This window comes from Leuciscus leuciscus (genome assembly GCF_965113295.1).
Source record: "Leuciscus leuciscus genome assembly, chromosome: 6".
Taxonomy (NCBI): Eukaryota; Metazoa; Chordata; class Actinopteri; order Cypriniformes; family Leuciscidae; genus Leuciscus; species Leuciscus leuciscus.
In genome coordinates, this window is record NC_138730.1 from 32153096 (window position 1) to 32165126 (window position 12031).

Below are 12031 nucleotides of genomic sequence, written 5' to 3' on the forward strand. Positions count from 1 at the left end.
AAATTAATACAGTTTTATAAGGTTGTTGGCTAATTTTTGTTGAAAAATAAACATCACCAGATTAAAATAAATATGGCTGGTAAGAAATCTGAAGGAGGGTTGGAAATGCTAGATTATGTGGATATATTACTTTCAAGACTAGAAGTAAGGGGGCACAGTGACTGAAGCGCCCCCAGGGTCCACTCATGGCGCAGACACTGCCCCCACTTGTGTGTGTGTTCTCTATGGAAATGTTGTGTTGGCAGGCCTACTTGTGGATTCATTAAGAGATCTTACAGTTACTGATGGCTAATTCAGTCACAGAAACACACAGAATACTTGTTAGACATCAATGAAAAGCATGGCTAATCTGCAGGAAGATTATGTACTGAGGAAAAGAGTTTCCTGTCACTGTGGGCACCAGGGCACAATAATACTGTGCAGAGTCTGTTACTTTAGCAGGGCTGATTTCCAGTTCCATGAGCTTTCTCTGTTTGTCAACTTTAGCAGAAAACCAGTGGGCTGATGGATCTGCTTTAACTGGATCTCCAGATTCAGTGATGGAGAGAAGGAGTTCTGGTTTGGATCTCTGATACTGGCGATACCACAGTAGATTGTAAACAGCACCACTGTAGTTACAGGAGAGAGTAACACTGTTACCATCTTGAGCTTCTTTTCCAGGACCATGAGAAGTTATTAGATCACCAAGAGAGTCTCCTGAAGAAAAAAATATATTAAATTTACTACTGTGATCAGATAAATGTAATATTAACATGTTTAAATCAAAAGATGTGGTGATAAATAAAATAAATGAATCTCACCTGCTAGTACTGATAATATTACAAGTGCACAGAGCAGCATGATGGAATGAAATAAACTCAGATGTGTCTTTTCTTCACTGGAACACTGTGATTTAAGTCTGGAGCTCCACCCTGTGGCAAGATTTGATCTTTCATGATGAGTCTTGAGCTCTTTGTGTACTTGAGGACTACAGAAATGAGAAGTACACCCTCTTCTGGATGAAAACAAACACATCCAGACCTTCAAGAATAACCAAGGACTTTTTACCCTCTAAAAAAGACTTTGGTCACGATAGAAGGTTCTTACATGCATCCATCTTAAAGCTGTTGTCACAATTTATAGATTTTTCAGTTGTTGGTTTTTAGAAAAATTTTACAAAAGAAAAGAAAATTGTAAAAAATTTGAAAACATTAATTTTAAGTTTTTGAAGCTTTCTTATAAATGAGACAAACTAAAATATGTGTATGCACATGGAAATTACTGGAACACCTCATGTGAAGATACATTGCATATTTCTTCTCTATTTTAAGAAATTGAAATCAAATATCATATTAAAACTTTCCACACAAATAAAACTTAAAGAAGCTTTTGGATTATTTATTGAGATGTCAAACTGAACTGTAAAATCAGTAACAGCACAAAGGCACATGACTGGAATCAGGGTTTTCGTACAGTGTTTCTGGGCTTTCTGTCACTGTGGGCCTCAGAGCGCAGTAGTACAGAGCAGAGTCTGACACCTCAGCAGAAGAGATCGTAAGATTCACTTGTTTTTTGTCTTTTGAGTCTTTTGCTGACAGACGAAGAGAAGGCTCAGAAGACTCAGAATTTTCATTTACAAGTATTAGGAATTCCAGTCTTGATCCCACATATTTCCAATACCACTGCAGGTTATATACAAGACCAATGTAGTTACAGGACAGGGTCACATTGTCACCTCTGAATTTTTTTTTTTTTTAGAAGACAATGGCTTTATTCAATTCAATTCAATTCAATTCAATTCAATTCAAATTTATTTGTATAGCGCTTTTCACAATACATATTGTTTCAAAGCAGCTTTACTGAAAGTGCATTTCAGAAATGTACATAGAAAAATACAGTTAGTTAATCATGTATTCATTTAGGGCATAACATATTGCCGGCGTCGAGTCGTCTCTTCAGGGGCGTCGAGTCGTCTCTTCACGGGCGTCGAGTCGTCTCTTCACGGGCGTCGAGTCGTCTCTGCACGGGTGTTGGGGCATCTGAAGTTTCCATGAGAGGCTGGATACAAACTGGAGCTGACGAACTCTATTTACCTCGGGACTAGCGTCCTGAGATAACGACAGAAAAGCAAATGGGAAATAATTAGCGTAGCTGCTGTTCATAATATTAATGCATTCAATCTTATTCAACTGTAAAAAGGTAAGTATTATGTGAATGCTTGGCTAAAAGGATTTTTTTTGCTTGGCTTTAATCTAGTTTTAAACTGGGACAGCGAGTCTGAATCTCGAACAATATCAGGAAGGCCATTCCAGAGTTTAGGAGCTATAATGTCGCCCTCCCTCCTTTAGTGGTCTTAGATATCCTAGGAATGACCAGAAGCCTCGAATTTAGTGATCTTAAAGAGCGCGATGGATTGTAGGGCGATAGAAGTCCCGTTAAATACCCAGGAGCTAAACCATTTAGGGCTTTATAGGTCATTAGTAATACTTTGTAATTGATACGGAACTGTAACCAGTGTAGAGATGATAGAATTGGTGTTATATGATCATATTTTCTTGACCTAGTAAGAACTCTAGCAGCTGCATTTTGGACTAACAGTAGCTTGTTTATTGAGGATGCAGGACAACCAGCTAATAAAGCATTACAGTAATCCAGTCTCGAGGTCATGAATGCATGAACTAACTTTTCTGCATCAGAAACAGATAGCATGTTACGTAGCTTAGCAATGTTTCTAAGGTGGAAAAAGGCTGTTCTTGTAACATATGAAATATGATTTTCGAAAGACAAGTTGCGATCTAGTATAACACCCAGGTCTTTTCCCAGGATGAAGAGTGTATTGTGTCAGCAAAGGAATTTCCTGTAATGGACAAAATGCATCTGTATTTATTAAACTGATACTTAAGTCACCATTTTACATAAAATATACCACATATTTTTTTTTTTTTAAATGAACAAAAATAATATAAGAAATGATTTACCTATGAATAATGACAGTGGTATCCAACAAAAGAGAAACATGATGGTTTCTGATGAAGAGTGATTGTAAAGATAACAAAGCAGGAATACTTCAACTGAATCAGCCTTTCACACATTCAAGTCTTTGTGAATTTGCTCCACCCTCTTGCTGACACTTTATTTTCTCTGATAGGCTGTTTTTTCTCAAAATGAAAAGACCCGACAGCGTTTTATCCATCAATAATTTATTGTAGGTGATTGGATGCTGGCGTGTCACAATACAAGATGTGTTAATGTTTTATGTTTTTGTACAGTGCAGGTGTGTTTCCTGTCACTGTGGGCACCAGGGCGCAGTAATATACAGCAGAGTCTTTCACTTCAGCAGAAGAGATCTCCAGATACACTTCTGTCATTTCTTTTTTGGGTATCGCTGTGAGACGTAAAGTGGGATCGGATGAAACACCAGTCTCTGTATGAAAAATAAGGAACTCTGGTCTGGATCTTGGATATTGGCGATACCACTGGAAGTTGGGCCCAAGTCCACTGTATTTGCAAGAGATCATAGCACTTTCTCCAACTGAAACATGCTTTTCTGGTGAGAGAGATTCTATTGTATATGCATCAGCACTCTCTGTAAAAGAAGAAGAGAGAAAATCTATTAAAGTAATTACTGTTCAACAGAACTGTTAAATACTTGATACAGATTGTGTAACAAACTAAGCTACTGTTACATGTTTGGTCAGCTGCTGTTGACACTAATACAACAATCAGAATTAAAGTATTACTTACCCTTAAGCAGTGAAAATACAAACAAGACTACAGTAAACCTGGCCATTGTTCAGTAGAATTCACTCAACATCGAGACTCGAGTCAATGAATGCTTTAAGTGTTACACTCAACCTTGAGTCAATCACATTTAACTTGAGCTGATTTCTAACAACAGGCTTCAGAGCTCCACCCTGTGGCAAGGAAGTGAGCAACAGCAGACTTATATTCTGTTGAGACTATTCATAAGGAAATTGTTTTCTATGGTGAAAGATTTACTGTATAAATATGAATACAGTTATTTTCAGTGACTAATGTAAGATGAACTTAAAAGATTGAGTAGGAGGTGGAATAGTTTAGTCATAAATGACTACAGTGAAGCAGCTTCTGCTTCTGAATGAGTGCTTCACACGTTTCAGCTTCATTATACAATAGGCTCCAAGAATCTGAAAAATAAATACATTTCTGGGTCACTAATAAAATAAACAAATTTGTGACACTGACAATGCAAAGTTCAGATTTTCCTGTTTCCACTGAAGTACAAGGTGCTTTTTGGAATATTCTCAAACAATGCTGGACATCACCGAAAAAAGTATTATAACTGTATTAAATTAAACAAAAAAATAGAAAAGAGGTATTTTCACTAGCGTCTCAGACTTTTTGACACCACTGTGTAATAATGATAATACATTATGCCTCTGTGTTTTTTTGTTCACTTGTATTTATTTGGTCATTTTTAGTTGGTGTTTCTGCTGTTTGATTGAAAGACACTGGACAAATGTTCACAACTGAACATTTTTATTTAGTATTTAACATCAAGTTTTTAATGCTAAGGCTTTCAAATGCATGTTAAATGTGATTGAATATATCACAGGTTTTTGTACAGTGTTCTAGTGTTTCCTGTGACTGTGGGCTGCAGGGCACAGTAATACACAGCAGAGTCTGATACTTCAGCAGAGGAGATCTTCAGATCCACACGTTTGATTTCTTTTGTAGCTTTTGCTGACAGACGGAGTGAAGGATCAGGTGGATCTGAATATTCTGTGATGAGAATGAGGTGCTCAGGTCGAGATCCAGGATACTGACGATACCATTGCAGATTATTTACATTAACGCTGTAGTTACAGGAAAGAATCACATTTTGGCCTCTGAAAACATGCTTTTCAGAGGATAATGGGTATATTGTGTTTGCAGAGGAATTTCCTGTAAAAAAAAAAAGGGACATGCATCTTTATTCATTAAACAGAAAACTTATTTTGGCATTAATACATGTTTAAATTGCTCCACTTAATGCTGCTACATATACTACATTTTCATTTTATAAATCTTTATCAAGCTTTTAAAAATGAAAACACCTACCTATAAATAAAAACGATATCCAACAAAGGAGAAACATGATGGATGGTCTACAATGAGGGAGTGATGGCAAATTAAAGTGACTCTGAGACAGCCTCTTGCACATTAAACACTTTGTGAGAGAGCTCCACCCTCTGTCCCATGTGTCTTTCCTCTACCTGAAAACACACACACACACACACACACACACATTTTGATTGCTAATTTATTAGATGTAAAGTTTATTAGAATACATTTATAAATGGGTAATGGTTATTGTGTTTTTTTTGTTTGTTTTTTAAAGCATCATGCACTTCCATTTATTAAAAAGGACATCTTGCACACTATGCTATGGTAATAAAAGGCATAAGACACACATTGTGTAGTTTGTCAAAATGAAAAAGAAAACAGGTAATAAAATAATAATTCTGTGGAAGAAAACAAATCCTGCAAGTTTAAGAACACTGAAGGGTCAGTTTAAAGCTTGTTAATCACTACAGATTGAGACAGTTTTGTGATATGAACTTGCAGTATCATATTTGAATCTTTTGCATGGTTGCGGGAGAGATGTTCAGATATTTTCTGAAATGAGGATCGTACTCAGGTTTCTGTACAGTGTAGAAGGGTTTCCTGTTACTGTGGGCACCAGGGCACAGTAGTATATTGCAGAGTCTGCTATCTCAGTTTTGGAGATCTCCAGATTTAGTTGTTTTTCGTCCTTTCGAACTTTAGCAACATAACGGTCCTTCTGCTGTTGTCCCAAACTTTCAAAAGCTGGCAAGAGAAATTCAGGGGCAGTGTTGGAAGACTGTCTGTACCACTGAAAACTGTTAATAGTGAGTCCACTGTAGTTGCAGGAAAGAGTTGTCTTCTCTCCTTCTAAAGCATGCTTTTCAGTAGACTGGGATGTTATTGCATTTGCAAGAACATTGTCTGGAAATACAAAAACAGAAGAAAAAAATAACATTAATTCATCATCGAATAACATTTTTTGATATGCTCAAAGACAACATTTATAGCTTTGAAATAAATATAAATCAATCACCTGAAAGAAGTGCCATGACTGTGAAGTAAAAAAACAGCATCCTAATACTGGGATAGAGAAAGAGCAAGTACATCCTGTGACCTGTGAGACTTTTCTACTGTAAGTTCTCAAATCTTATTCACTTTCATAGGCCTACATTCAAATGTGTAATCTATATGAATTTTGTGTGCTGTTGTTTTCTGCTCCGCCTTCTTCTCCTTATATGGTGTAGAGTGTCTGATGTACACAACTGGTGAACGCCAAATTTTAATGGACTTAAATTTCGGTTTGGAGAAACGTGAGGGTGAGTATATATACAGGATTTTTATTTTGAGTCAATTATTTAGGCTATTTTGTATCACGTCTGCAAAGCAGTATCACTTTATTTATTAATTAATGTTGGGATAAATATCATCTGCAAGCTCCAAAAATATATTAAGTGCACACTGCACAGAGCAGCATGATATGACAGACTCTGACTGACTAAAACAATATGATTTGAGTCTAGAGATTCACCCTTTTGGTAATTTAAAAAGTTTTTTACTTTAATCTGAATTAAGCACACACACACACACACACACACACACACACACACACACAAACACACACAGATATATATATATATATATATATATTTTATTTTATTTTTTATTATTATTATTATTTTAGATCGTGCTGGTGCTGCATACAAACCGTTTCATTTAAATATATACATTAGGCCTATGCAGTATTTTTATGATTTATCTGAATTTATCATAATTGTTCAATTTAAAAAATAGTGATGAATGGATCAGGATTTAGATTTCTATAATCATCATTGACTATAATGCTATGCTCTGAGGAAATAACTGGCTTACTTCTGGATGTCAAAGACTTGTGTGATCATGATATGCATGAGGACTACAGTGTGTGGAGCACAGCGCCCTCTTCTGGGCTGAGTGAGTGACTTTACTTTTGAAACACCAAACAAACACATTAAAACGGTTTGAAATTAACTGGTTTGGAAATATATTTTTAGTCCATGATGTCTTTAATCGTTTCTGCTTTAAAAAAATAAAAAAATAAAATCAATGTTAACACAAATGTAATACATCCCATGTTTTTGTACAGTGTTCCCAGGTTTCCTGTCACTGTGGGCTGCAGGGCACAGTAGTACAGAGCAGAATCTGTTTCTTCAGCAGATGAGATTGTAAGATTCACTTGTTTTATGTCTTTTTTAGCTTTTGCTGACAGACGAAGTGAAAGATCAGGTTCTGAATATTCTGTGATAAGAATGAGGTGCTCAGGTCGAGATCCAGGATTCTGGCGATACCACTGCAGATTATCTACATCACCACTGTAGTTACAAGTAAGAATCACATTTTCACCTCTGAAAACATTCTTTTCAGAGGATAATGGGTATATTGTGTTTGCAAAAGAAATTCCTGAAAAAAAAAAAAGAGAGAGAAATGCATGTTTGTTAATAAAACAGGAATTAGATATTGTCATCATAAACTCATGCATTGGTTGCTCGAAATTTACTTCACATGCATTCTCTGGCTTTTATTCTTTAGCACATTGGGGGATGATACCCTGAAAATTAGAACATCTCTTACCGATGAATAATGAAAATATCCAACAAAAGAGAAACATGATGGGTGATCTCTGGAGTGATGACAAAGTCAGTAAACACAGAGAAACTTTGTATCACCCTCTTAGAGAGCTCCACCCTCTTTGAGGTCTTGAGTCGTTTTTCTCTGATAAATACTGGACTTGTACTTGTATATGTGACAAGACTTCAAAGAAATAAACATTTTGTTTGGTAACAGATGTTGTTGTTCTGATATTGTTTAAAATCTGAGAAAGTTTGCTCAAGATGTTATCAATGCATTTTTCATCATCTCATGTTTTTGTACAGTGTAGAAGGGTTTCCTGTTACTGTGGGCACCAGGGCACAGTAGTATATTGCAGAGTCTGCTATCTCAGTTTTGGAGATCTCCAGATTTAGTTGTTTTTTGTCCTTCAGCGCTTCAGCGGCATAGCGGTCCTTCTCCACGGGACCCAGATTTTCAAAAGCTTGCAAGAGATATTCAGGGGCAGTGTTGGGATACTGTCTGTACCACTGCAAACTCTGTATATTACTTCCATCGTAGTTGCAGGAAAGAGTCGTCTTTCCTCCTTCTAAAGCAAGCTTTTCAGTAGATTGGGGTGTAATTGCATTTGCAAAAACACTCTCTGGGAAATTATAAACAACAGAGGAATATTATTATCGGGGCGCTTTCAGTATTTAATTCTTCATTAGTATACTTTTATAGAGGTATATAGATATATTAACAAATGTAAATATCAAATGTAAATACCTGTAAGAAGTGCCAAAATGGTGAGGTAAAACAAAAACATTACGACTGGTGGAGATGACATACAAAATGAGATCTGGGGAAACACATGACTGCCCTCTGCTGTACCCCTACTCACCAAGCTCCACCCAATGGATTGTGGGACCCTCTAGTCTGTTGATTCTTAGAAATTACCGAAATTACCTCTCACTTCTTTATTGCAATTGCAAAAAAAAATTAAAAAATTTGAAATTTGGTTTGAAAATGTTCTCATATTTATTGGTAATTGAAAACAACTCATTCCAACAAACAAGTAAAGACATCCACATAATATACATCTTAAATGTGTCATAAGGGCATCTGTGAATTAAGGATAAATTGCTAGTTTGTGAAGAAATGTTGTTTTTCATTTATCAACCATTTGAATTGTTATGGTATTGGGATTGACTCCAAATCATGTCCTGTATGAATTTGAAATCTCCAAAAAAAAAAAAAACAACCAAAAAACTCTGACATGTAATGCCTTAAATCTAAAGTATATGATCTTGTTGTATGGTAAGCTCTTAGTGCTCTGTGACTGTGGGCTGCAGTGCGCAGTAGTACACAGCTGAATCTGCCCAAGCAACATTTGAGATCTTTAGATCCACTTGTTGAAGGTCTTGATCAAATTTGGCAGAAGATCGTGCTATGGTTATGGGTAAGGCTGGACCTCCCTGTGGATAGCTGTAGACAATGAACTTTAGTTTTGATTTTGATCTTCCATATTGTTTGTACCACTGTACATTTAGCACACTTCCAGTTAATCCTTTGTAACTATATATAGTTACATTTCCACCTACAACAGTGCTCTTTATAGGTGATAGTGGGGAGATTGCATTTGCCTCTGTCTCACCTAACAAAATAAAATAGTTTGGTTATAGGGAAGCAGCTCGACAGGAGTCATTAAATAAAATTACATAAGATTCAGATTTAATTCAACATGAATTATATTACCGTAAAACTTCAAATAATAGCCGAGTCCCAAATAGACGCCTGTCTCTTTTAAACGCCTGGTGTGACGACAGGTTTGGGTAAATAAAGGCCGGTCTCAAATAGAGGCCTGGTCTGTTTTTTAGTATCGGGTTATACATGATATTCTAAAACCAGTCAGATCGTCTGTTCTATGTTTTGATTAGATTTCACGTGACAGACGCAACCGTTCATGAACGACTCATCACTATTCGCGCGCGCACGCGCGCGTGTGTGTATGTGTGTGAGGGAGAAAGAGGAGATATTATATTTCATTAACTTCGGGATGTTATCCTTAGGTATGTGGCCTGACTAGCTTCAGCGAGGATCACCTTATCCATTGTTTCAAAGAGGGAGAGCCGTGCGCATCTGGGCGGGAGCTGTTAGTGCAAGCAAGGCAGGCAGAGTTAGCGGAGGCCGGAGAGGGAGAAGTGGAGGAGAGCGACGTGGAGGAGGAATTCGCCAATGAACTTGTAATTGAGGATCGCGGGGATGATGATAGTGATGAATAGAGTAATTTTCTATCACATGATTGCAGTTGTTTTACAGGGTAGCCTTCATTCTTTCTTGTTGATGTGTTTCGGCAACAAGTTCATATTATGCTCGATGGATTTTAGTGGTAACTTGTGTTCTGCCCATTGCTGTCACATCGTTTCGTTTTTTATGTTTTTTTTTTATGCTGCTAATAGCCAAAGACATTTCTTACATTAAATTATTTGTTACACACATTCGAATTACTTATAAATAAAACATAATATAATGTGTTAATCTCCTACTGTCATGCTTGAATATCTCAACACTAAATTAAAGGCCTGTCTCTTATAGACGCCTGTCTCAAATACAAGCCGGTGCAGTTCGGCGATTTGGGTAAATAGAAGCCCGGGCTATTATTTGAAGTTTTACGGTAATTTAGAGGAAGGAAAAATGTGTGTGCATGAGTTTATCTCACCCAGATGGATCCATAAAGTCATAAGTGTGTAAATGAACATAATGGTTGATGTATTGGATGCCAAAATCATGATGTCTGTTTCATCACATAATATGGGCACCTGCACTTTTGTGAGATCCATTCAGAGACACAAAACTCCACCCTCTGAGTCAGATGAATGTTTCTACATCATTTCTTGTCCCACTCCAGGTCTATATTTTAGATCGGGGTGTTTTACTTCATTACAGGAACTCTAAATCAAAACAATTTTTTTTCTTTTGTAGCTTTTACTAATAACTTTTCACAGAAGAAGAAGAAGAATATTAGGGCACCTTCAGTAATTGTATCTGTTCATTAATATGCATCTTTTATATGGTTATATACACAAAAGAGATCATATACAACATAAGATTTAATTGGGGGAACATCTTTTAGAACAGGGTCTGTCACTTCAGTAATAGATGAGAAAAAGCATCTGTATTGCCACTTGATTGACAAGTAACAGTTTAATCACTAGAAATGCATGATAGTGGAATGTACTGTATATGATTGCCACATCAACTTTCAGAGCATTTAGATATGATATATTTTAGATATATTTGTTTTCACCTGAAACGGTTTAAACACAATTTAAAAACGCAGTTTAAAAACTGCTTAGCTTTCCAGTTATGTACATGTTGTGGTTGCAGTTTTACGCAAATACACACACACACACACACACACACACACACACACACACACACACACACACATATATAAATATATATATATATATATATATATATTAGAGCATCATGCTCTATTTAGTGTAGTTCGTCATTTTAGATGTTTCATCTTAATTTTGTGGGCGGCTGGCCAATAGAGGGCGCTAGGGCGCCGCCCCCCCATGAGCCAGACCACAGTTTATGAGCCACACTCATTAAATAAATAAGTAAATACATACATAAATCATACATACAAATTGTCAGTATTTGTGTGTTTAAGATATTAAATACACCCAGTATATGTGAAAAATATGGTAGAAATGAAAAATGTCAGCTTTTTCAACACGTCTCCTCCACCTGCGTGCACGTCTCATCAGCTCTGGGGCGCTGGAGAAATCGCCCCAGAGAGGCGGGTCTGTGGAGCAGCTTAGCCAATTGCTGATTTAAGATATACATGTTTGACATAAACTGTAGCCAATCAGCGAGCTCAAATCTAGTCAGCTATGGGCGCTTCTGTTAGCGCCCCAAGCTGCGCGTGCCCGGCCCGCCCGCGCTCGCGCTCATGCGCGCCTATCTCCATCAGACTGCGGTCTATCGGCCTGTCTAGCTGAATGCGGTCATGCTAATGCCTTGTTTTGCTTTCCGTGATTACTTTTTAAAACAACAGGGACAGATCCAACATGGACAGTTACCGAAGTGAGGGACCTGTCTGAGAAAGTAACTAAACTTTTTGAGTTAAATTTCAAATGCAAATGGAAAGTTTGTGCAATTTGTTTGTTTTTGTGTAAGAATGCTTCAGTCTTGTAATATGGCATTAAATAATTACTTTCACAGAGCACTGGTATCATGCAGTTTGTGTTAAATTGTGTTTGGGTGGTTAATACTAATAATTATTTGTAATATTATTATTATTATTATTCGTTTTACAAAGATATGTAAAGGCAGTGGTTCTCAAACCGTGAGGTGACAGAAGGTGGTGCGGGAACAAAATGCTGAATTTTGCCGTTCCTTTAACGTT

At 36.8% G+C, this 12031-nt stretch overlaps 2 long non-coding RNA genes across 4 annotated transcripts in view; both read right to left on the reverse strand.

Annotated features, from left to right (window-relative positions):
- Positions 1-6313, reverse strand: part of LOC309500729 — a 51139-nt gene extending 44826 nt beyond the window's left edge. The window contains exons 1-6 of one of the 3 annotated variants that reach the window (XR_014206673.1): positions 6080-6313; positions 5635-5967; positions 5059-5213; positions 3724-4902; positions 2958-3565; positions 1773-2087 (exon numbers count right to left, since the gene is read on the reverse strand). This is a non-coding gene — a long non-coding RNA (uncharacterized lncRNA). Of the gene's footprint in view, positions 1-1772; positions 3566-3723; positions 4903-5058; positions 5214-5634; positions 5968-6079 lie in introns of those variants that run through there. The other 2 variants (XR_014206672.1, XR_014206674.1) reach the window with 2 other exon arrangements.
- Positions 6314-7345: 1032 nt separating this feature from the next.
- Positions 7346-8603, reverse strand: LOC309501365. Its single transcript, XR_014206875.1, has 3 exons — positions 8398-8603; positions 7654-8272; positions 7346-7482 (listed from the first exon to the last, which is right to left on the reverse strand). It is a non-coding gene; the product is annotated as an uncharacterized lncRNA (long non-coding RNA).
- Positions 8604-12031: the final 3428 nt, after the last annotated feature.